General features: G+C 34.5%; 1 long non-coding RNA gene across 2 annotated transcripts in view; it reads left to right on the forward strand.

Annotated features, from left to right (window-relative positions):
• LOC117201395 (uncharacterized) overlaps positions 1-27962 on the forward strand; it is a 72092-nt gene that overhangs the window by 39367 nt on the left and 4763 nt on the right. For both annotated transcript variants that reach the window (XR_007475453.1, XR_004483412.2), the window contains exons 2-3: positions 11162-11362; positions 18514-18651. This is a non-coding gene — a long non-coding RNA (uncharacterized LOC117201395). The remainder of the gene's footprint in view (positions 1-11161; positions 11363-18513; positions 18652-27962) is intronic.

A 27962-nucleotide genomic window follows, 5' to 3' on the forward strand; every position in this document is an offset into this window, starting at 1 on the left:
CTCTTTTAACTGGGAATCGTTCCTCTTTTCATTTTACTTACTTTCTCTGGTTCTATGAATCCAGGAGTAACAGCTAGCTATGGTGGTCTTGAAGGTTTTTTTTTTTTATTATTTTGTGGGAGCATCTCTGTGTAGACTGTGTTTGTCCAATGTCTTTGGTGCTTGGGCTGGTTTTGATGGGGATGCCAGCCATGTCTTTTCTCAGGGTGTTCTGGCCCCTATCACTTTTATAGGAGGTGTAGTTAGTGTTGGGGGAGCTAAAATCTGTTCAGGGTGTGAGGCGGGACATCCTCTCTGCTCTGTGGCTGTTCCCACCCTGTTAGGGTCCATGTTTGCTCCTCAGTTGTTGGAGTAGAGGCCCTGAGGATTGGATTCAATCAGGCTCCATTACCTTTGAGTGCATGCCCTATCCAAAGGAAGGGGAGTCCTGTAGCAAGTGAGGTCTGTCTGTTCACAGAGGTCCAACTTGCTACCTGTGTAGCCATCCACAACTCAGCTTAGATGCAACACAAGGTTGTGTCCCTTTCCCTGTTGTGGTCATCCTAGATCTAGGGAAAGGTTATGACATGGAATGAGCTGGTCTGGAGCCTTTGCTAGGATGGAGCTGTGGATTGGAGCATTGTGGTTACAGAAATTGATGCAGCTACACTGACACCAGAGATCTGGACTGCCTCTACGGTATTCTTCTCTCAGAACCTGTCTGCTCCAGATCCAGCACAAAGCTGTGGTATGGAGTAGGCCAGTGCACTTGCTCAGCTGGGAGATGGACTGCCACCTGCTGATCATGGTGGTTCCCAAGGGGCTGCCTGAATAAGTGCTGAGATGGCTACTGCCCCACCCAGACCACATCACAGGCCCCTGGGCCACTTCAGCATCCCTAGATCAGTCTAGCCCCAAGCTGTAGTGTGGAGTGAGTGGGGCAAGGGTGTTTCCCCACTTGGATTGGGGAGTGCAGTGAGGTGGTATCTACCAGTGCAGAGCTCTCTCAGCCCTGTTTGTTGAAAGCCAGCACTTGTGCAATCATCATGAGTAGAATGTAAGCTTCTCTAGCCCTTCTATCTATCCCAGAAGTTCTCCCAGCAGCCAGGGAGGCTTGTCTCCTCTGCATAGGATCCCAGGACTGGGATGACCAGTCTGTGGCTCAACCCACTCCCTCCTCAGGACAAGAGTCTGCTTGTGTGGACATTCTCTTCCTTTTGGATCCCTCCCAGGGGTGGACATTCCAACCCTATGCCTTTTTCCTTCCTATTCTGTTACATGGAAATCTTTCATGTAGCTTTTTTTATATAGGTGTTCTGACAGTTTCCAGTTAATTTTCCATGAGAATTATTCCACATATAGATGTATTATGGATGTGTTTGTTGGAGGGGGTGGGGAGGTAAGCTCCATGTCTTCTTATTCTGACATCTTAATCTGATCCATAGATATTTGAGGTTATTGACATCATTTATTTAATTTTTATTGGCAGTCTCAAATTACAATTATTGTTTTATCAATATATTTCCTTTAGTAACAATGTTAAATTTTCTAATCCTAATTTTTTTCAATAAATTTGCTTGAATTTTCTATACATATAATCATATCACCTATAAATAAAAATGTTTTCTATTCTTTACTAATTCAATTATTTTGCTAAATATATGAGGGAGATTGGGCTATAATTTCTTTGTTTTATGAAAAGAACTTTTACTACCATTGCAATTCTGGTCTCAAAATACAATTTGGGAAATATATACTTGTTTTTCACTTCTGTAAGAGATAATTATAAGATTGATATTTTTGTTTAATCTTTTAAAGAGTTGACTTTGAAGATATTGAGATTTCTGACACAAGGACTTTAATAATGATTTACTTTATTTAAATATATGACCATTCAAATTTCTTATTTCTTCTTGCAGAAATTTTGGTTTTATATAATGGATTATGTATGTATAACATATATATTCCATTATATAAAATATATATATTTAGTAAATATACTATATGTGATATATGTATCCACTTAGTTAACATGATTAACCAACTATGATAAAAATGTTGTCTACTCTTGGGACCTCTACAAATTTGCTTAAAAATGGAAAACTATGGGACTTTGGACTAGACTTAGTGTGTACAGATGAAATAGAAATATGGAGTTTTCTATACAGCAGCTGTATTTGTGTAAGAGTCTCAGTTTCAACTTTTTGCCTTCTGAGGATAATGTATTCATCTCCTATCCTTGCATGTGTTTTAAAAATTTTGGATTAACTCCCTCCTCTCACATCCTCAGAGTTGCTGCAGCATTAGCTTACATGCTCAGGATTCTGGTATTCAATGCTTTCTTTATTACTGACGCTAAGTCTTCTGTTTCTCTTGTAAGCCCAGAACATTATTTTCTAAATTTCTTTTTTTTATTGAAATAGAGTCTTTTACAATGTTGTGTTAGTTTCAGATGTACAGCAAAGTGATTGCTATACATATATATAAGCATATATATTATTTTTTTATATTCTCTTCCATTATGGGTTATTACAAGATATTGAATATAGTTCCCTGTGCTATACAGTAGGTCCTTGTTGGTCATCTATTGTATATATAGCAGTGTGTATATTTTAATTCCAAATTCCTAATTTACCCCCCCACCCCAGCTTTCAACTTTGCTAACCATAAGTTTGTTTTCTATGTCTGAGTCTGTTTCTGTTTTGTAAATAGTTCATTTGTATCTTTTTTTGAGATTCCACATATAAGTGATATCATATGATATTTATCTTTCTCTGTCTACCTTACCACATTTAGTATGATCATCTCTAGGTCCATCCATGTGGCTGCAAATAGCGTTATTTCATTCTTTTTCTGGCTGAGTAATATTCCACTGTGTACACATACCACATGTTCTTTATCCATTCATCTGTTGATAGACACAGATTGTTTCCATGTCTTTGCTATTGTAAAAAGTGCTACTATAAATATTGGAGTGCATGTATCTTTTCAAATTATGGTTTTCTCCAGGTATGTGCTCAGGATGGGGATTGCAGGATCATATAGTAGCTCTATTTTTATTTTTTTAAAGAAACTCCATAGTGGCTTTACCAATTTACATTCTCACCTACAGTGTAGGAGGGTTCCCTTTTCTCCACACCCTCTCCAACATTGATTATTTGCAGAATTTTTGATGTAAATTACCTCACTTTAGTAATGATTTGCATTTCTCTAATAATTAGCAGTGTTGAGCCTCTTAATGTGCCTTTTGGCCATCTGTATCTCTTCTTTGAAGAAATGTCTATTTAGATTTTCTGCCCATTTCTTGATTAGGATTTTTGGGTTTTTTTGACATTGAGCTGCATGAGCTTTTGGTATATTTTGGAGTTTAATCCCTCATCAGTTGCATCATTTGCAAATATTTTCTCCCATTCTGTAAGTTGTCTTTCTATTTTGTTTATGATTTCCTTTGCTGTGCAAAAGCTTTTAAGTTTAATTAGGTCACGTTTATTTTTGTTTTTATTTCCATTACTCTATGAGACAGATACAAAAAATATTGCTACTATTTATGTCAAAGAGTGTTCTGCCTATGTTTTCCTCTAAGACTTTTATAGTATCTGGTTTTATATTTAGGTCTTTAATCTATTTTGAGTTTATTTTTGTGTCTGGTGTTAGAGAATGTTCTAATTTCATTCTTTTACACGTAGATTTGCAGTTTTCCTAGCATCACTTTTTGAAGAGACTGTCTTTTCTCAATTGTATAGACTTGCCTCCTTTGTCATAGATTAATTGACCATAGGTGCATGGGTTTATTTCTGGCCTTTCTATCCTGTTCCATTGATCTATAGTTCTGTTTTTGTGCCAGTACCATACTGTTTTAATTACTGTAGCTTTGTAGTATAGCTTGAAGCCATATAGCCTGATTCATCCAGCTCCATTTTTCTTTTTCAAGATTATTTTGGCTGCATGGGGTCTTTTGTTTTTCCATACAAGTTAAAACAATTTTATTCTGTTTAAAATGCTGTTAGTAACTTGATAGGAATTGCAATGAATATGTAGATTGCCTTGGGTAGTGTGGTCATTTTAACAATACTGAATCTTCCAATCTAAGAATCTAGTATATCTTTCCACCTGTTTGTGTCAACAGCAATTTCTTTCATCAGTGTCTCATAGTTTTCTGAGTCCAGGTCTTTTGCCTCCTTAGGTAGGTTTATTCCTAGGTATTTTACTCTTTTTGATGCAATGATAAATGGAAATGTTTCCTTAATTTCCCTTTCTGATAGTTTGTTGTTAGTGTATAGAAATCCAACAGATTTCTGTATACTAATTTTGTGTCCTGCAACTTTACCAGACTCATTGATGACCTCTAGTCATTTTCTGGTAGCATCTTTAGGATTTTCTATGTACAGTATCATGTCACCTACAGACAGTAACGGTTTTACTTCTCCATTTCCAATTCTATTCCTTTTATTTATGTTTCTTCTCTGATTGCCATGGCTAGGAATGCCAATACTATGTTGAATAAAAGTGGCAAGAGTGGACATCCTTGTCTTGTTCCTGATCCTAGGGGAAATGCTTTCAGCTTTCTACCATTGAGTGTAATGTTAGCTGTGGGTTTGTCATATATGGCCTTTATTGTGTTGAGGTAGGTTCCCTCTATGCCCACTTTCTGGAGAGTTTTTATCATGAATGGATGTTGAATTTTATCAAAAGATTTTTCTGCATCAACTGAGATGATTATATCGTTTTTATTCTTCAATTTGTTAATGTGGTGTATCACACTGATTGATTTGTGGATATATAAAAATCCTTGCATCCCTGAGGTAAATCTCAGTTGATCATGGTGTATGATCCTTTTAATGTATTCTTGGATTTGGTTTGCTAGTGTTTTATTGAGGATTTCTACATCTATGTTCATAAGTGATATTGGCCTGTAATTTTCTTTTTTTGTGGTATCTTTTTCTAGTTTTGGCATCAGGGTGATGGCTGTCTCATAGAATGAGTTTGGGAGTGTTCCTACCTCTGCAAACTTTTGGAATAGTTTCAAAAGGATAGGTGTTAACTTTTCTCTAAATGTTTGATAGAATTCTCCTGTTAAGCCATTTGGTCCTGAATTTTTGTTTGTTACTCTCAACCACTGCACCACCAGGGAAGCCCTGTTGGGACTTTTTAAATCACAGATTCAATTTCAGTACTTGTAATTAGTCTGTTCATTTTTTCTATTTCACCCTGGTTCAGTCTTGGGAGACTGTACCTTTCTAAGAATTTGTGTATTCTAGGTTGTCCATTTTACTGGTGTATAGTTGCTTTTTGTACTCTCTTATGATCCTTTGTATATCTATGGTGTTGGTTGTAACTTCTCCTTTTTCATTTTTAATGTTATTGATTTGGACCCTCTCCCTTTTTTTTCTTGATAAGCCTGGCTAAAAGTTTATCAATTTTATTCACTTTATCTTTTTGAAGAAAGCTTTTAGTTTTGTTTTTTAATCTTTTCTATTGTTTTTTAGTCTCTATTTCATTTATTTCTGCTCTCATCTTTATGATTTCTTTCCTTCTACTAATTTTTGGCTTTGTTTGTTCTTTCTTTAGGTATAATGTTAGGTTGTTTGTTTGAGATTTTTCTGGTTTCCTGAGGTAATCGTATATCATTATAAACTTCTCTCTTAGAGCTTCTTTTCTGCGTCACATAGGTTTTAGATCATCATATTTTCATTTCCATTTGTCTCTAGGTATTTTTGATTTCCTCTTTGATTTTGTCAGTGATCCATTGGTTGTTTAGTAGCATATTGTTTAGCCTCCATATGTTTGTGTTTTTTTGCCATTTGTTTCTTGTAGTTGATTTCTAATCTCATAACGTTGTGGTCAGAAAAGATGTTTTATATGATTTAATTTTCTTAAATTTATGGAGGCTTGCTTTGTGGCCCAGCATGTGATCTATCCTGGAGAATGTTCCATGTGCACTTGAAAAGAATGTGTATTCTGCTGCTTTCAGGTGGACTGCTCTATAAATATCAATTATGTCCATCTGGTCTTATTGTCATTTAAGGCCTGTGTTTACTTATTGATTTTCTGTCTGAATAATCTGTCCATTGATGTAAGTAGGGTGCTAAAGTCCCCCACTATTATTGTGTTACTGTCAATTTCTCCCTTTATGGCTGTTAGTATTTGCCTTATATATTGAGGTGCTCCTATATTGGGTACATATATATTACAACTTTTATATATTCTTCTTGGATTGATCCATTGATCATTATGCAATGTCCTTCTTTCTCTCTCTTAACATTATTTATAGTCTATTTTGTCTGATATAAGTATTGCTACTCAAGCTTTCTTTTGATGTTCATTTGCGTGGAATAACTTTTATCCATCCCCTCAGTTCAGTTTGTATGTGTCTCTAGACCTGTTGTGGATCTCTTGTAGACAGCATATATACAGGTCTTGTTTCTGTATCCATTCAGCCAGTCTAGGTCTTTTGGTTGGAGCATTTAATCTGTTTACACATAAGGTAATTATAGATATGTAATTTTTTACTGCAACTTTGTCAATTGTTTTGGATTTGTTTTTTTTAGGTCTTTTTTCTTCCTTTCATTGTTTGTTCTTTTTTTTGTGTGATTTTTTGACTTTTATTACTGTTGTGTTTGGATCCCTATTACTTTTTTGTGTGTATGTCTCTTACAGATTTTTGGTTTGCAGTTACCATGATGTTTTGATATAGCAGTCTATATATATACATGGTTATTTTGAGTTGCTGATCTCTTAATTTCAAATGCATTCCAGTTATCCTGTGTTTGTACCCTCCTCCTCTCATGATTACTGCTTTAGATACATTTGTGTGTGGCTGCCTCCCTTCCTTTACTATATGTTTACCTTTAACAGTGAGCTTTCCCATTTCATAATTTTCTTGTTTCATTTGTAGCTTTTTATTTTCCACCCAGAGAAGTCCCTTTAGCATTTGTTGTAAAGCTGGTTTAGTGGTGCTAAATTCTTTTAGCTTTTGCTTGTCTGTAAAGCTTTTGATTTTTCCTTCAAATCTGAACAAGAACCTTGCTGGTTAGAGTATTCTTGTCTGTAGGTTTTTTCTTTTCATCACTTTAAATATATCATGCCACTCCCTCTGGCCTGTAGAGTTTCTGCTAAAAAATCAGCTGATAACTTTACGGGGGTTGCCTTGTATGTTTGTTATTTGTTGCTTTTCCTTCATTGTTTTTTAATATTTTCTTTTTATCTTTATTTTTTTTCAATTTGATTACTATGTGTCTTGGCATGTTTCTCCTTGGGTTAATCCTGTATGGGATTTTCTGCTCTTCCTGGATGTGGCTGTTTCCTTTCCCATGTTAAGGGAAGTTTTCAGCTGTTATCTCTTCAAACATTTTCTCAGACCCTTTCTCTCTCTCTCTTCTCCTTCTGGGACCCCTATAATGTGAATGTTGGTGTGTTTGACATTGTCCCAAAAGCCCCTTAATTTCATTTCAGTTAGTGAATTTTTCAATTCTTGTTGTTCTTTATATTTCCTAACACTTTATTTAAAACTTCTTTTAACTTTTTGTTCTTTTCATCCATTATTTTCCCAAGTTCTTGGATCATCTTTCAATCATTACTCTAAACTCTTGGGTAGACTGCCTATCTCCACGTCACTTAGTTCTTCTGGTGTTTTATCTTATTCCTTCATCTGGAACATATTCCTCTGCTGTTTCATTTTGTCTAAATTTCTATTTGTATTTTTATGTACATGAAAGGTTAGTTATACTTCTCGACCTTGGAGAAGTGGCCCTCTGTAGGGATATCCTATGTGTTCCAGCACTATACTCTCCTCTCATCACCTAAGGGCCAGGGACCAGCTGGCCCTAGGGTAGGTTCTGACTCAGTTCCACAGGCTGTGGGATTTTAGCTTTCTTTGCTTCTGGTGTCTGCCCCCTGGTGGATGAGGCTGTTCTAGAATCTTGTGCAGGCTTCCTAGTGGGAGGGGCCATTGCCTGTCCACTGGTGAGTAGAGCTGGGTCCTGGCCCCTCTGGTGAGCCAGGGCCATGTCTAGGGGCATGTCTAGAGGTGACTGTGGGTTCAGGAAGTTTTTAGGTAGCGTGTCTGATGATGGGTGGGGCTGTCTTCAGCCCATTTGTTGTTTGGCCTGAGGTATCCTAGCACTGGAGCCTACAGGCTATTGGGTGGGGCCAGGTCTTGGTGATAATGACCCAAGCAAGATGTCAGCCTTCAGATGAATACTCCTGTATATGTTCACCACCAGCTTTTATGTCCCCAGACAGCTACACAATGCCCTGCCTGCCCTGGAGACCCTCCAAGACAAGCAGGTAGGTCTGGCCTATCATCCTTTGTTGTGACTACTTTTGTCCTGAGTCCTGGTACATAGGAGACCTTGTGTGTACTCTCCAAGAGTGGAGTCTCTGTTTCCCCCAGTCCTGTGGAGCTCCTGTGATCAAGTCCTGCTGGCCTTCAAAGCCAAATGCTCTGGGGGCTCCTCCTCTTGATGCCAGACCCCCAGGCTAGGGAGCCTGATATAGGGCTCAGAGCTCTCACTCCCAATGGAGAACTTCTGTGATATAATTATTCTCCTGTTTGTGGGTTGGTCACCCAGGGGTATGGAGTCTGATAATTTCACAAGCGCACCCATCCTACTGTCTCATTGTGGTTTCTTCTTTGTCTTTGGATGTAGAATATCTTTTTTGGTAGATTTCAGTCTTTTAACCAATGGTTGTTCAGCAGTTAGTTAGTTAGTTGTGATTTTGGTGTTCTCGTGGGAGGAGGTGAGTTCGAGGTCCTTCTGCTCCACCATCTTGTCCCCCCAGAACATTGTTTCACATTACCCTATATTTTGAAAGAGAGGCGTTTTGTTTTACCTTTATGTTAAGTATACATTTAAAACTTTAAAAATATTTATACACATTATACATTTATAATATTAAAATAGAGAAAGATATATGCAAAACTGTAACAGTATGAATTCCTGAGGAGAAAATAAATATGAAGATCAGCATGGGATGGTGACTCTATTTCATATGTTACACTTCTACATTATTTAAACTGTTTATAGATGAAAATACTTATAAAATTTTAATAGAATTTAATCAGTACAGAAATTATAATCAGTACAGAAATACAACTTTATAAAACTGAATTATAAATACTTTGAAGACAAAATGTGTGAATGTCACCATTTAAAGACAGTATTTTAATTACGTTTCATAAAATAGTCATACTTGGAAAGGTATATAGATATCATCAAATATAATACGTGATTTACAGTCTCAGGAATTCTCCTGGATATTAGATATTTGTCCCATTCCCTTTCAATTAGCACAGCCACACTTAATCTTCCCCCCCCCACCCCAAGTCTTCTATTATATACTACTTGAAGAGCAAGATTATGGCTAAACTGGAGTTTGCAAATCATTTACTTAGACCAATGTAAGACTACCTTCCTTTCCTCTTTGGATTGATATTTCTACTTTTACAATGCAAGTTTTGTTTTAGTGTGATGTATATTTCTTAAAGTCTGACTATGTCCTCTTATTTCTCTACAACAAAAACATGCATATGCATTAACATCTTCTGTACTTATATTGTGCTCTTAAGTCTAATACTTTAGTAATCTTTATAAATAGCAAGCAATTGATCAACACATTATAAATAGAACACATTTAGATAATTTGCAAATATATAAAGTTTATGTTTATTGGAATGCCCAACTTAATGAAATGGATGTTTTGTATTATTTTCATCAGTTTATGTATTTGGATGATAATTTCTGAATGCTACAATGAGTAATCACTGAAAAACATTTTCATAAAAATAATTACATGGAGGGACTTCCCTGGTGGTCCAGTGGTTAAGACTCTGTGCATTCACTGCAGGGGCACGGGTTCAATCCCTGGTCAGGGAACTAAGATCTCACAAGCTGTGCAGCCAAAAAAAAAAAAAAAAAAAATTACATGGAAATAATTTTTCTATAGCAAAGTCACTGAATACTTTAATCTTCTTCTGATTTGCATGCCAAAAAACAAACAAAACAACTCACAAGGTAATTTATCATCAGAATTTGTTGTAACAATATCTCCATGGATAACTAGATTAAGTCATCTTCAATTTTATTGAAAACAATGCACTGGTACTACCTGACCTGTACACAAGTTTTCAAGTAAAATTAGACACCAATATTTTTATTTGCTTTTTTTTCCTTTTTCATCCCAATGGTATTTAAAGTGAGAGAAAAATGATAAAAGAGATCTTGAATTCTGTATTAAGGGAATTCCTTCTTTTAATGACTCTAATTAAGTGATTCCTCTTACTACCAAGAAAGGCTTTTGTTTGTTTTCTAATAAATATATATTTTTCTTCCATGTTTCTAATTTTGTTTTGGAGTTTTGGTGTATGAACTCCCCTTCCTGCATGTGCTTACACATACACACCTAGTTCAGGACTATATAATTCATAACACTTTTTGTTCTGTGATTTTTTATAATCAGCCATTTCTGTTTGTGGGTAGTCACTTATAGTTTGTTCCTAGGTATTACTCTTCATATCTACTCTTAATTCTTGAAAATCTTTAGGAAATTTTTCAGTTCAAATTCCTAAGTAAGTGGGTACACTAAAGATAAAAGTATTTTTGTGATTAAGAATGATTGATTATATTTATTTTTAGTATCAAAGGTGCAGATAAAATAGGTTATTTTTTCTTTAAATGCATATGCCTTAAAGAGACACAAATTCAATTTCTTGGAATATGAATAAAATCTAAACCAATTTTACTGCTGCTAATCATCTTCCAAACACCTAGTAGAGAGGAAGGGAGAGTGCAGCCCAGTGTAGTGGAGAGAGGTGAGGGAACAAGGGTAGTCAAAAGTAATTGTTGGAAAATATGGTTTCTTGATATCCCAGGAAGGATTTAATAATGCAGAGATAGGAACAGTTATTTCTACTATCTATGTGTAATCAAAAAATAATGGTTTGTGATAGTTAATTTTATGTGTCAACTTGACTGTGCCACAGGGTATCCAGATATTTGGTTAAAAATTATTCTGGATGTATCTGTGAAGGTATTTCTGGATAAATTAACATTGGAGTCAGTAGACAGAGCACAACAGATTGCCCTCCCCAACGTGGACAGGCCTCATCTAATCATTGGAGACCTGAGTAGAATAAAAAGCTGAGTAAGGGAGAGTTTACTTTCTCTTCCTAATTGTCTTTGAGGTGGGACATTGGTCTTCTCCTGCCTTTTGACTCAGACTCATATTGGAACTTCCGCTGTTGACACGTACTTTGGACTTAGACTGGAACTTACTTACACCATCAGTTCTTCTGGGTCTTCACCTTGCCAACTGCATATCTTGGGACATCTCAGCTTTTCAGCCTCCATAACCACTTGAGATAATTCCTTACAATAGAAAAAAGGTATGTTTTATGTATATATATGTTCTGTTTCTCTTAAAAATTCTAATATATGGTTACTATCCAGTTGCTTAGAAAAGAAAGAGTGTTCCTACATTATATGGAACAACTAAATGTGAATTTTATTGGCCTCCTTTTGGGACCCAGCTGGGTACAGTCTTTACAGTCTTACATATACCAGGAGGGAGGCAAGTTATTTAGCTGCTACACAATTAATCCAAGTAAAGTGACATAGGCATTCAGGTGTTGAACTGCCCAAGAACTAGTAATGTAGTAATGAGTTTCAAACATGGCAAAACACACACCAACATTTACATATCAAACAAGTAGTAGTGTTTAAATGAAAACCTGCCAAATTATTATCAATTTCATCTAATTATTTGGTAATTATGTGATTCAAATACTTTAGGTTATATATGAGGAAATAAGAAAAACAAAACAAAAAACCTCATTGCAAAATGAGATTTACTATGACTCCTCAGGAGTGAGAGAGAGTGTAATAGATAATTTGTAGAAAATAATCTTTGTATCCATGTACCTTCATGTGTAGTTCCTCCCATGAAAAGGTGTCTATTTCCCAGCCCCTTGAAACAGAGCTTCAGCCTTCTTAGAACACTGTGACTACCATCTGAATAAGTTCAGCCTAGCTTACTGGATCAAGAGAAAAGTCTTGGTTATGCAGTACTATTAATGGCAATAGATGATATAGAGGGAATTGTTCTACTCACCTGGTACCAATACATAGGCCTTATTAAACAGAGGTCAGAGGGAAGAATATGGCCCACACACTATTACTATGCATTTAGAAGGACTAGGTACACCTTTTTTCAAAGACTTCTTCAATACAATAAATAATTTGATTTGAATCAATAATTCAAAGAATAAATTTAATTACAAATTAAATAAGGAATTAATTTGATATAATGAAAAATTGTTAAAGGTATGAAAACTATGCAAAAACATTACTGCAAAATCATGAGAGAGATAGAAAATAGATATAGATGCCAAGGTGGATAAAAATATAGGAAACAGCAATTTTATATTTCAAATAGAAAGCCTTCTAACATAATAATTATAATAAATATTGTTCTGGAAATTCTAATTAACTCCATTAGATAACAAAGATAATAGTATAAATATCAGAAAGAAATATAAAACATCATTTTCAGATAATATGATTAAATATCTACAAACATTACAGTTAAGCTATTGTAAGCACTACAAAATTTTAAAAGACAATGATATGCAAATTAATATGCCAAAATTTGTAACATTTATACATATAAACTAATTATAAAATAAATTGAAATCTTATAATATTTGGTGATGTTAGACAGTATCTGTTCTAGGTGCTGAGTATAACTCGTAAGTCTTACAATAGGTATTGTTATTATCCTCAAGTTACAGGTGAAACAGTCTCAGGGAAGTTAAATGGGCCATCATCACATAGCTATAGAAGTGACAAGATTCCTGTCCCAAGCATACTGATTCTAGAATCTATTCTCTAAACTTCTTAGAACAAACACAAAATATAAAGAACTTTGCAGGATTAATGAAGGAAACAAATAAAATTGACCTAAAAACATAACTGGAAACATGGAAGGCAGAAGCCTTATTATTTTCCTGTTCTTACAAATGCTGGGCACATTTATTAAGCACTTAATAAATGTTAGGGAATACATAAACTAGTAACAATATCGTAGAGATGTAGGATAACATGCATTCTTATTTGCTGTTTGTAGAGTGTAAATTTGAATAATTTTTAAAGGAAAATTTGATATTGTTTATAATTGAAATTCTATATAACATTTATTCTACATAAATATTCTATACTGTGTACAGGTGCTTCTGACACAAAGAACTGAAAACTTGATAAATCATGCCTTTAAAAAGACTTGGTAAATCATGCCTTTAAAAATAGTCTTTTGTTTTCCACATATAATTGGACATAGACAGTGTTTGATGTTGGCAAAGAAGTTCAACAATCTAACCCGTTTGGGGACTCTCTTATTCTTCCCTGACATCCTTAAAGCATCTTGTGTTTTTCTCCCTGTACTTGTTTCATCATGGTTTCAATATGTCAGACTCATCAGAAACCAAGTCTATTCCAGGAAGAAAGAAGGAGAAAGGGACAGAAGCAATGCACACTCTCTTCACACCTGTCACTTATCAGAAAATAAGGTATCCTTGAGAAGCCCCCCACAGATTTTATATTGCCTATTTATTTACAAACGAGTTACTCTAAATATAAGTGACTAGAGGAAAGAATCTGGCTTTCAGTACTCAATTGACACTTTCACAATCATTGCTGAAATACATACGTAAAATAGGTAGGCATGTACAACCTATATGATAAGAAAAAAAAGGCTAGAAAAACACTAAGTAACTATCAGTAGGAGATTAATTATCACAGCCATGTAAGGAATAAAGGAGGAGAATGAAGTAGGAAATGCCCCTCATCATACACCTTAGCTTTGGGTGAAGTATTGAAAAAGCTAGTCATTCCTCTAATTGTTATGGTGTTAGGAAAAGTCTAAATTTAGGAGAACATTGAAATGCATAAACTATGTTCTCATCTTAAATTTTAAAATGTACTCTTCTGCTAAACTGAAGACATTCACATTTTAGATCTCAAGACTGCAAGCATCAAAATGATCTAACAATCTGGGAACCACTTGGTCTAGCCTTCAGTATACGACCCAATGACCCAGTGTCACAAGCTTCTGCAAATAGGGGACTGATACCATTAATAAAACATTAATTCACATACTTCTTTTTCTCTCCTCGTCTTCCTTGTCCCCAAAATTGTTTTTTTTTGTTGTTGCTGTTGTTTAGACAGGTTTTCTAGGTTGACATGCTTGCCTGCCTTTATAGTTTCATTTCCTAGTTTTAATCAACAATATTTATGACTTCAATATTTATAAACCAAATAAAACAAAGACATGCAATGTTCCATTGATGCAGTTTTTTAAAAAAATTAAAGCTATTCTCCCCATCCATAAATATTTCAACACAAATTGAACTAGTCATAGAAAGATAGATTCCTATGTCCATATTTTAGCATCATAAATTGGTGGTAATCTGAATCATGGTCCATTAGGTGTGATTTATGCTTCTCATTAAATATAGCTATAGCAATTTTTTTTTTTTTTTTTTTTGCAAAGGACAGTTAATAGTAAACAAGTTCACTTGGAAGAAATTTAGAGTCTCCATAAATAACACTTCTATGGGACTTCATCACTTCTGTTTCTATAAAGCTAATTAGTAGACCAAATCATGGTATATGTTGAAATCTCTAACAAACTTGTTTAATATTCTTTGCCACAAACTAAAGCAATGCAAAGAAATTATAAAAAGCTGTTCAAAATCTTATTAAAAATACTGAAATCAAAAGAGCCTAAGTTTGGGGAAAACAGAAACAAATGTTTCTGAAATATAATATTTCCTAATTCTTTTTTATGTATAACACAAACTGAACATTGTAGGTATTTTTTCATAAGGAAAATTTAGCCAACTCTGGAGTTGTACTTACATAATATGGTATATTTTGTTATTCAGAAAATATTAATCTTTCTTACCCACTTCTAGGGGAGTATTTTATTTTCCCACCCTGTGAGTGTTGCATTTGACTATGTGATTCCCTCTGGTCAAAACAATGTTAGAGGGTATGACACATGAGCATATCCAAAGAGAGGCTTTATCTGTGCTTGCATGGATTGGTTAGTTCTCTCTTGTGCCCCTGTCCACAGGTGTGAGAATTTCATATCCCAGATAGGGTATGCCCTTTCAGCTTGGATCTAAACACACATTTAGAGCCAGCCTGCATCTTGGAGGTGAATCTTACTGAACCCGGTACAGCCTAGCAGAGTCAAGCAGAGATGCAGCTGATTCATATACCCATGGACATAAAATAAGTGGTTTTGCCTTTAAGCCACTTATTTCCCATGCTGTTTGCTATGAAACATTGCTACAGCAAAAAGATAAGATATACAAATGGTTAACATTCCAGGTTGGTTAATAAGGGATAGTCAAAATCACTCTTGAAAATTCTTTGGTCACTAATAAAACACACTGTAGTTACTTTTGTGTAAACGTCTCTGTGATATGTCCAAATAAATGTATATTCCAAATATATAAAATATATATGTAAACAATTTTATAGTACTACATTTTAAATATTAAAGATGTTCAACCTATGGAAGAAGCTTAAAATAATAACCATTGAGGAATAACTTGACTTCTCTCACATGAACACTCCTGGGCATGTATTCATTTAATAGGACTGCCTCCCTAATAAAATGGCTATTTTCCTTTTTTCCTTTCTCCTATTTCTTTTTCCTGAGTAGGCATTATATTAGAACTCCTCTATATAACTCTGCAACCAACATGAGATCAGTATATTTTCATCATGTTTTATAATTTTTAATTAAATAAAAACACTGAATTATGCAGTTTTATTAATTGATATAACTGCCAACATTATAATCCAATCACAATACTATTTTAGTTTTTATTCCCCAAAACATTTGTATTTGGATATTTTTCCAATCAACATGGCCTAGTCTCTGGTAATTGCCCCTCCCTCATCATAGAATTCAAATGGCTGGTTCCATTCATGTATTCATTCATTTACCCATTTGACTACAAAATGGAGCATTTGTATGATCTAGGGATAGAACCTCTATAGTTAAGCACTATCAGGATATATGATATTTGTAAATTTTATATATAATTTTATTTAGAAAAACCCAGTAGCCTATGGGGTTATAATTTTGGGGTTATAATTTTGGGGTTATATAAAACTATATTTAGTTGAGTATACATATATTGTTTAATTAAAACAAAATATGAAAAGAGAAGTGCATATATATTAAGTCATCAAGAAGTACTTATCGAGTGGTGATATGTGCTGCAGAACTTACAGCAAATAATATCTTCATGTAACTTTGATCCAAATGATATAGTCAGAGCATGTTATATATGTTTTATATACATATATACACATACATATATGCATATAAGCATATAATACATATACACGTATAAGTATGCATCTATGTTCATGTATACATATATATACAAACACATTGATGTACACTATTAAAATAGATAATAAGTACTATAACAAAGCAAAACCTGGCAAAGACTATACAGCTGATGAAAAATTAGTGACCTGGAAAATATATGTGAAACACAGATAGAAAACATGTAATAGTGATTGAGATGGAGGATTAATTAAATGTTATAACAACTATCGATTAAAGTTTAGATGTAGAGAAGACCAAAAATGAAGAAAACATAATAAAGAAATAATGATTAGAACTTATGAAAGATATAAATCCAAATAAATTATTTGTAAAAATTTCTAGCAGGATAAATGAATATAAATTCATATGCATATTATCAAATGTTGAAGAAAGAAAAAGGTCTTAAAAACAGGCAGAAGAACAATAACAAAAGCAGGTTACCTAATAACACTGGACAAATAGAAATAACAGAATTTTCAACAACAAAAATATAATTTAAATGAAGTGAAATAATATCTAGCTGTCAACCTAGAATGCTGAACTCAGAAAATAAAATAAATATTACAAATGAGAGTAAAATAAAAATATTCTTAGTTAACTAAAATGGGAGAGCTGCTTATCTGGATCTCAAATGTATCTACATATAGAGAACACACTGAAAGAAGAAAGGAAAAAGATAAATGTAAGCTGACACAATGAAATAAGAAATACATTTTATAAAACAGTTTTGGTAAAAAGGAGCAGAAAGCATATTTTGTTATCAAACAATAGGTGAGAAAGATGTTTAGGAAAGAAAAATTAAAATTCTAAATACATTAAAAAGAATTAAATGCATTGAGTGATATTCCCTATTTATTATAAATATATGCAGTCTCCCCAAACTGATCCATAGACACAATATAATATGAATCAAAATCACATTGTGATATTTCATGGAGCTAACAAGTTGACTCATATGTATATAAGGATCAAGAGTAGGAAGAAAACAAAACAGAATTATATAATCATTCAAAATGAGCAAGTTTCTGGTAGAGGAACTCTTTATAGGATATAATGATATTATAAAGTTCTGGTAACTAAGGAAAGGTGGTATTGGCACAGAGCATTAAACATTAAGCAGTCTAAACCAGACCTTTTCATATATGTAAATTTGATGTGACAGAGAATCCATTGTAGATTGGGAGGAAGGGATGGACTATTCAATAAATTTGCAGGGTAAATTGGTTATCCATAAAGAAATAAAATGAATTTTAATCTCTATATATTTTATCATACAGCTTAAGATGGGTATAAGAAGTGAATATGGAAGGCATAATTTTTTAATATTTAGAAGAAAATATAATAATGACACAAAATCATTAACCAAAAATATCAATGTGGGAGATGTAAAGTAAAAAATTTCTAGAGCTCAAACAGGGCATGGAGATATTATAAGCTCTAGACAGCCAAAGTTAGTTAGGAGTGGAAATTCTTACTGATCTCCTGAGGCATTCAATAGGGAGAGCACACACACAGATCACACCTTAGTAGCAGAGCTAAACTATCCCTAGATTAAAGCTAGGGCAGGCATAGAACTCAAGTAGCTTTAATTTTTTTTGTTTTTTATTTATTTTTTTTTGCGGTACGTGGGCCTCTCGCTGTTGTGCCCTTTCCCGTTGCGGAGCACAGGCTCCGGACGCGGAGGCTCAGCGGCCATGGCTCACAGGCCCAGCCGCTCCGCGGCATGTGGGATCTTCCTGGACCGGGTCACGAACCCGTGTCCCCTGAATCGGCAGGCGGACTCTCAACCGCTGCGCCACCAGGGAAGCCCTCAAGTAGCTTTATTAAAGGGTTAATTTTTTGCCATGTATCATGGAGCTATGCATCCATTGTTTATTATTCTGTAAATACTAAAAGGAATTGCTATGCAGATTTCTGGTGCTCTTTCCTGTATAGCTTCCTGTTTGGGGAAACATTGTTTGACAACATCCAGCCCCCTCAGCCAACTTCAGCTCTGATCTGTTTCCTCATCTCAACAGCACCACCATATTGGAATTCTCATCCTTGCATTGTAGTCCAGAATGTGTTCATAAGAGAAAAAAAGCAGGGCAGTCACTAAGCTCATCTCAATTGTCATCTTTCTCTCAGAGTTCACAGTTCTGCACGGACTGCTATCCAGTGTTCAAAAACCATTGTTCCATATATTTCATCAGCTTTCTAATTGTTTTTTGGTGGGAGAGTGAACAAAGTTTCTACAATAATGATCACCTCTGAAGGAAAAGTAAGGTGAGTTTTACACAATAGATATAATAGTAATTTGATGATGGGTTTATTAATGTAGTTTTATTTTCAAAACTCCTATGTCATACACATAAACACACAACACTATCTTTTATCAAATATTCAAAAAACTGAAAGAACAGAAACAGGATAACAAGTTAAATGATTACTACAATATTAATTTGGACAGCCTAAAGAAGGTGGAGGTGGTACATGGTCATTAGTTTCACTGCCTACTTTGAAAGCAGAGTTTCAGGATTGGCTAATGGGTTAGTCCTAGGATGTGGAGAAAGAATTTAGAGAAGGATAACTGCAAGTCTTCTACCCCCAATAAACTGGGTTAATGTTTGTGCTCTGGCAAAGATGTGAAAAAACTGAGCCATGAGCAAATTTGAAAAGGGAATTAATAAATACTTAAGTTTGACATTGTGAGTTTGAGATGCCCATGAGACTTCGAAGTAGAGCTATAATAGGTATTTCATGAGAGAGTTCAGGGTAAAACATTAATTTGGACATATCTGTGCATATATGAGATTTAAATCTATACACTTAGATCATCTAAGGAATAAGAATAATTAGAGTGGAAAATGTCTGTAGCCAGACCTCTTGTGCACTAAACCATACAGAGAGAGTTTCTGTAGGGTAAGGAGTTAGGAAAGGAGGCTGAGGAAGAACAGAGGGTCATATAAAAGAAACTCTAGGAGAAGGCAGTGTATTGGATGTTTGAAGAGAAAAGAAGTTGTTAGTCATTTCAGAAAATGGATAGTAAGGAGAGATTAGGAAACTAAGTAAACTAGTCCCCACTCTATGTCAGTCAATTTGGCCTATCTGGAAAAAAAGAGAAAAAAAAAAAAAAAAAAGAGAGAGAGAAAGAAAAAGAAGAGGAGGAAGAAGAAAGAGGAAAAAAGCCTGAATAAGACATTTGACTAAAGTGTCAAACCTGTTTATATGAGGTGATAAGACAGGACAAAAATTGAGTGTTTTGGAAACCATGTAATTTATTATGTCTATTAGAGTTTAATTTTGTAAACATAATTTATTGCTGATGGTGCTTAAATGTATTTATTTATCATTTGGAACTTTGTAAAAGAAGCCAATTATTCACAGAGACATGCTCAGTGTTTTATTATATAACTTGTCCCTTGTAATGTAACTTTGTAAAATGGAGCTGATGATTCAGGTTGCCAACTTATGCACCAGCATAAAATTTGTTTCCCTTGGTAGTGCTAATAATAACACAACAACTCTCCTAGGGACCCAAACAGATTGTGCAAAGTTGTTTACTTCTGCTGCTGTTAAAGGATGCTACAAAAACGATTATCCCCTACCTGAAATATCCTAAAGGAAAAATCACCTGGTGATAAATATTTTAATTTTTGAGTCTAAAGCAACATTCCATTCTCTTTTATCTACATGCATATATGGTTCCCTCTCCCAAAAGCCTCTTTATTTTGGGGGGAAAAATGGCTAAAATTTATTAATCTACAGATAAATTTCAATCCTTTTAGTGGTCACCTTCATGCCTACTTGCAATGTTCATCACAAAGAACAATAAAAGGGCTTTGACCTGAGCAAGTAGAAAGTTACTTTCATTCATAATAGCATTCACTCATTGTGACTAAAGGTCAGCTTTACAGCATTTGTAATTAGATTTTTCTGTTTTAAAAGATGCTTAAAGATATTACCTTACAAAGAGTTAAAAATCAAAAGGGAAGTGTAATATATACCAATAAATTTGTTAAATGAAATGGACAATTTTTGAAAGACAAAAAAAGAAAGAAGAAATTAAAAATTCAAATAGTGCCTTATCCATGAAAGAAACTGAAATCATAATCAAAACCTTTTCATAATAAAAATTCCTTCCTAGAATGTTTTGTAAAACATTTAAGGAAGAAACTATACAGATCCCACACAAAAACCTTTCTAAAAATGAGGAGCGTACAGTTTGTTGTATGATAGCAGCATAACCCTGACTCCCAAACCTGACAAATAAGAAAAATACAAATCAATTTCCTCATAACTGTAGATACAAACGTCCTTAATATAATATTAGCAAGTTGAGTCCACTCATGTATAAAATAATAATATATTGTGTAAAAGAATAGTTTTGCCATGATTATAGTATTAAGATTCAAAAAATTTCTTCAGTTAAATAATACACATTACAGAATAAAGAAGGAAAAATAAGTGATTATATCAAGATGTAGAATAAGAATTTAATAAAATTTAACATCCACTCATAAACTGATAATAAGTTTCTTAAAAATTAAATAGTGTCATACATATTGGTGAAATATGAGGACATCTCTGGTGAATTTCACAAAGCACTAAAAGAAGAATTAATACTAACTTTTCACTAACTCTTCCAGAAAATATGGGAGGCAAGAACACTTCCAGACTCATTCTATAAAGTCAGTATTACCCTTATACTAAACCCAGACAAAGATATCACAGGAAAAGTAAACTATATAGTAACAACTGCTATGAATATAGACATAAAATTTCTCAACAAAATACTAGCAACCCCAAACCAGCAATGTTAAAAAGGATTATACATTAGGACTAATTAGGTATTATCTCAAGATGGCAAGATTTTTTTAACATTCTAAAATCAGTTAATGTAATTCATCGTATCAATAGAATAAAGGGGGGAAAACACCTGCTACTCACAGAAAGAGCATCATACAAATTACACCACCAATTCATGATAAAAACACTTAATACACTAGGACTAGAAGAGAATTTCCTCAACTGATAAAGAGCATCACCACCAACAAAAATTATCCTACAAATAACATCATATTTAATGGTGAAAAACCGACTGTTTCCTCCCAGCCAAGACTGAAAGCAAGACAAGGATATCTACTCTGACTACTTTTATTCAAGGCTGTACCAGAGCTTTTAGCAAGGAAAATTATGCAAGAAAAAATTTTTAAAATTCAGGTTGGGAAGAAAGAAGTAAAACTATGCTTATTCACAGATGACATGATCTTGTACATAGAATATCCCAGGATATCCACTGAAAATCTACTACAACTAACAAATAAATTAAGCAAGGATAAAGGATCTAAGAGCAATATACAAAAATCATTTGCTACACTAGCAGTGAACAATAAAAACATTTAAAAAAACAATCCCATTCATATAAATATCAAACATATGTAGGGATGTGATTAATAAAAGTATAATATTTATACTTAAAACTATAAGAATTTGTTGAAAATAAAGATATAAATAAACAGAAGGCATTTCAAGTTCATAGATTAGAAAATTTAACATTATTGAGATGGCAATATTCCCCAAATTGGTTACATGATTCAATACACTCTCAATTAAAACTCTCATCTGACTTTTTTGTAGAAATTTAAGAACTGATTCTAAAATTTATATGGACATGAAAAACCTAATGACCAAAACAATCATGAAAAAGAACAAAGTTGGAAGACTCACACCTGTGAATTTCAAAACTTACTATGACACTATGGTAATCAAAACCATATAGCACTTGCATGAAAATAGATATAAAGATAAATGGAATAGGATAATATTTATGATCAATTGATTCTCAGCAAAGCTGTCAAGACAATTTAGTTGGGGGAAGCATCGTCTATTTGAACTGCTAGATATCCACATTCAAATGGATGAATTTGCACCCCTACCTCACACCATATTTTTAAAAAACCTCAAAATGAATCCATAGATCTAAATATATGAGCTAAAACTATTAAACTCTTAGAAGAGAATGTTTGAGTAAATCTATGTAATCTTGGGTTAGGAAGTTATTTTTTAGATATGAAAGTAAAGGTATAAGTAACAAAAGCCAAAATAGGTAAACTGTACTACATGAAAAAAAGAAGTGCTGAAAGAAAGTAAGAAGAAAACCCACAGAAAGAGAGAAAATATTTGCAAATATAGATCTGATAGTGGGCAAGAGTGACTATACTGAGACAAAATAGACTTTAAGTCAAAAATTGTCACAAAAGACAAAGAAGGTCATTATATAATGATAAAAGGGCCAATTCATTGCATAAATATATACATCACCCACATCCGAGTATCTAAATATATAAAACAAATATTCACAGCTCTGAAGGGAGGAATACACAGCAGTAATAGTACAGTAGGAGACTATTGCCCTACTTCCAACAAGGACAGCACGTCCAGATAGAAAATCAATAAGGAAACAGAGGACTTAAATGACACTATAGTCCAAATAGACCTAACAGACATACACAGTACATTCTACCCAACAGCAGCAGAATACATTCTTCTTCAAGTACACATGGAACATTCTCTGATAGATCATATGTCAGGTTAAAAAACAAGTCTTAGCAAATTTGAAATAATACCAAGTATCTTTTTTGACCATAATGGAATTAAACTAGACATCAGTTAAAAAAAGAAAAAAAAGAAAAATTGGAAAATTCACAAATATGTGAAAATTAAACAACACACTTTTCAACAACAGTTGCATCAGTGTAGCTATGCCAACATCTTGATTTTAGTCCCATAAAACCATACCAGTTTTTTGACTTCTAGAACTGTAAGATAATACATTTTTTAAGCCACCAAATCTGTGGCAATTTGTTACAGCACTAATAGGAAACTAATATAGAGTTACTAACCATTTATTGTCATGTTCCTGTGTTATGGAAATTTTCTCTAGTGAACCTGGAATACTATCACACTGCAATCAGAAGTCTCTACCATATAAAAACTAAGAAAGCTCCCATGATGTATTAGCTCCCATCATGGAAGGATGGGATATTCTATTTAAAAGTTTTATTGGAAAATTGTTATGTTTTTTAAAGAGCTTTAAGGGGCTTCCCCAGTGGCTCAGTGGTTAAGAATCTGCCTGCTCTTGGAAGGGACACGGGTTCGAGCAGTGGTCTGGGAAGACCCCACATGCCACGGAGCAACTAAACCTGTGAGCCACAACTACTGAGCCTGTGCTCTAGAGCCCGCGAGCCACAACTACTGAAGCCCGCATGCCTAGAGCTCATGCTCTGCAACAAGAGAAGCCACCGCAATGAGAAGCCCACACACTGCAACGAAGAGTAGCCCCCACTCGCCGCAACTAGAGAAAGCCCACACACAGCAATGAAGACCCAACGCAGCCAAAAATAAATAAATAAATAAATTTTAAAAATAGTTTGATAAAAGAAAATATGAAAATAAAGAGCTTTAATTTCACAAATCTCCAATGTATTAGGAAATAAAAATAACAGTAAGATTCATTATTCCAAATGCAATGTACCAGAGAGTACAGAACATAATTCTATTTTGGCAAGTGTTCTAGCCAAAGTACTTTGGGCCATCGTATTAATTAACAAATTAGGCAGGTGGCTATTTTGCATATTCTTACACATATTGTACCTATATGATATACTGAGAACCTCAGAAGTAGCCTTTGAAGCCATTCCGTATAAAAATAGACGGTTGTATATCCCATACTTAAGGTTCCTACCCAAGAACTTCACTCATATCTTTGTTTAATCACTACTGGGCATTGCAGCTGGTGAAGAAAAAAGGAATTTGTCTTGAAGATTTATAATTGCCCAGTGTCTTGCATGACAATCTCTTTCATGGGCTCATACCAAAACACAGGAATGCTGCAAAATAATGTGTGGCATAAGATGCTTTAGAAAAATATGAGGAAGTTTACAAGAATGAGATAGACTGAAAAACCAGTACAAGACTCCTACTGTGTGGGAGATTTTCCATTGCCAGCCTCCTGCAATTTGGACAGTGGCTTGCTGGCTCCTTTGACACAAGGCATCCAGCAGCATCTACTATCATCTTTCACCAGCAACTCTCTCGGTACCTCTGGTAAAATATATCCATTTTAGCTGTTTCTGTAGCAATATAGAGTGTGACTTTGCATCAGTTTCCACTGGTGTGGCACCACGGTGACGTCTCTGCCTTTCAGTGAGTCATGGTTATGCCTTCACCATCACTGTCTAGATCTCAGCCTGGGGTAGAGAGCTCTTCCTCAGGCATCCTCTAAACCCTGGTGTAGCGGATGCTCTTTATATCTGCTGTTCCCACGTTCTCTAGATCTCTCTTTACTTCTTACTAGTCAATTAATTATTACTCCAATCCCGTATTAACGTTAACAGTTCTTTAAATTAAACTTTCTCTGTTCAAATCACTGTGTAGTTTGTTTCAACTGGACCATAACTAATAAACTGCTTGAGTGCTTTTAATCCCATAGAAGCTCAACTGACATTAGTTGAACAAGCAAATGGATGAATGAGGAATGTTCACTAATTTTCAAAACCACCAGTGGAGGGGATAGGGGAAAACAACAAAAATCTCTTGAGCATAATTAGAAATGGCTCATGAACAGTTTGGCCAGTGTGGCATATTGCACAAGTTTAAGTAGCTATTTCTGAACAGAATCAGGGAAAGCAGAAACTGATAACATCATTGCTACATAATGCTTCTTTTTAGCCAGACTTGGCAATAATCTCAGTCAATTTGTGAGCAGAACTGCTACCAGTTGAAAACCTGGCATGAAAATTTATACCTTAGGAAGGGTCATCTGTAGTTCTTGAATAAAACCATTATTACAATGCAATCACTGAAACTGATCTGGGGGGGAAAAAATGCTTACTTGACTACACCCAACAAACTATGTTTGAATAAGTTGTTAATGATTTAGTTACTTTTCCAATTCTGTGCTATTTGAAGTGCGATCTCAACTGCTGTTCATAATTTTGAAACATCCAGTTAGTTGGCTTTAACCACAAAAGAGTTATCTGGGCATCTAGAGGCCCCCTGATATTTCCAGAGGTATTAAGCATGTTGCATACTCGTTGGTCTCAGGCTTACCAAGAGGGAGATCTCCCTAACCTCTTGCAGTGCCAATGCTTTGCTCTTCGGTGTCATTTTGCAGCATAGTGTAATTTGAAAGCTCTGCCTGTAGCTGTATTGAACACTGGTTGATCAAGGTACATCCCCCCAGTTAGTTATTTTTTTTTTGTATTTTATTTTTTTATTGGAGTATAATTGCTTTACAATGTTGTGTTAGTTTCTGCTGTACAGTGAAATGAATCAGCTATGTGAATACATATATCCCCTCCCTTTTGTACTTCCTTCCCCCCACCCATCCCACACTTCTAGGTCATCACAGAGCACACCGTGCTATATAGCAGGTTCCCACTAGCTATCTATTTTACACATGGTAGTAAATTTATGTCAAACCTAATCTCCCAACTCATCCCACCCTCCTCTTCCCCCCCTTGTCCACATGTCCATTCTCTACGTCTGCATTTCTATTCCTGTCCTGCAAATAGGTTCTTCTGTACCATTTTTCTAGATTCCACATACATGGGTTAATATACGATATTTGTTTTTCTCTTTCTGACTTACTTCACTCTTTATGACAGACTCTAGGGTCCATCCAAATCTCTACAAATGACCCAATTTCATTTCGTTTTATGACTGAGTAATATTCCATTATATATATGTACCACATCTTCTTTATCCATTCATCTGTTGATGGACATTTACATTGTTTCCATGTCCTGGCTATTGTAAATAGTGCTACAACGAACAATGGGGTGAATATGACTTTTTGAATTATAGTTTTCTCAGGGTATATGCCCAGTAGTGGGATTGCTGGGTCATATGGTAGTTCTATTTTTAGTTTTTTAAGGAAACTCCATACTGTTCTCCACAGTGGCTGTATCAATTTACATTCCCACCAACAGTGCAAGAGGGTTCCCTTTTCTCTGCACCCTCTTCAGCATGTATTGTTTGTAGATTTTTTGATGACGGCTATTCTGACCAGTGTGAGGTGATACCTCATTGTAGTTTTGATTTGCATTTCTCTAATAATTAGTGATGTTGAGCATCTCTTCATGTGTCTCTTAGCCATCTGTATGTCTTCTTTAGTGAAATGTCTGTTTAGGTCTTCCACCCATTTTTCGATTGGGTTGTTTGTTTTTTTGCTATTGAGCTGCATGAGTTGTTTGTATATTTTGGAGATTAATCCTTTGTCCGTTGCTTTGTTTGCAAATATTTTATCCCATTCTGAGAGTTGTCTTGCACAGCAAAGGAAACCATAAACAAAAAGACAACCCCCAGTTTGTTTCTCAATACTTAGGGGTAAAATATCTCAAAGTCAAGCAACAAAAAACAAGAGAAAAAGATAGACTGATGTGCTGTGTACTTTTTTAAAAAGTAAATGAAGTCTCTTCAACATATTAAAAATTAATATGTCATATTATATATTATGTATGTGTATATATATTATATATGTATATATATAACTGAATCATTTTGCTGTACACCAGAAACTAACACAACATTGTAAATCAACTATACTTCAAATTAAAAGAAAGAAACCAAATGACTATGTGTTTCTAATTGAGAGCTGACATCAAGCTGACACATGGGGTATGCGTTGACGGTTAAAAATTATCTAAAATCTATGCATGCTTTTCTTTTTTTTAAGTTACATATCTTAGACACATAGAGAATCACCTGATATACTCTTAAAGACTCTGTAGTAAACGCTTCGTTGTTATGTATTGATTCACTGATTCCTTCTTCCCATTAAGGTAGATTATCTGAAATAAATATTTTCTCTTAACTAGGAAAAACTTTTTTCCTGGGGTCAACCAGAATTTGTATACATTCAGAGGGGGGGGCATTTATCATTAAATGTACATTTTATATTAATATTTCAGGAGAACACTCAAGTTGCTATCAACACATATCCTTTGAAGGCCTAAGGGACATAATGTTGATGTTTATTCTTATATCTACATTATAAAAAGGAAGAAAACAAGAAGGAATTATTAGGAAAAAGTGTTATTACTCAAGATGGCAGAAATTTATATCTATATCTATTATATTTATACCTATATATGTGGTTTACAGAGGTATGACATAAGGAGCCTGTTAAAAGCTATTATCTTTTTCTCTAATCATTACTTTCAACTATGATCATTAGGTTTCTATTTCCTGATCAACAAGAATATTTCAGGAAGATCCCATAGGTTATTGATCACTCCCTCATATTAAATGTTAAAAACAGTTATTTAAAAAGCCAGTCTTATTGCTAATTAAATCCTATGTAATCCTTCAGACACACCCAGGGTTGTTTCTTACAGTAGTCGGAGTGGAACTTCTTATAGTAGTTGGAGTGGCATTTGCCACTCATTTCTTCCCCTACCCCAGCACCTTGCACAGGAAGAAGAAGGTTATTATGGTCTGATTCTTAGATAGTCTTCCTCTCTGTTTTGAAGATTCTTATTCTGAGACTGAGAGATTGAGGCTAAGAAGAACAATGAAATAGGCAGGTAACT

Source organism: Orcinus orca, chromosome 2 (genome assembly GCF_937001465.1).
Source record: "Orcinus orca chromosome 2, mOrcOrc1.1, whole genome shotgun sequence".
Classification (NCBI taxonomy): Eukaryota; Metazoa; Chordata; class Mammalia; order Artiodactyla; family Delphinidae; genus Orcinus; species Orcinus orca.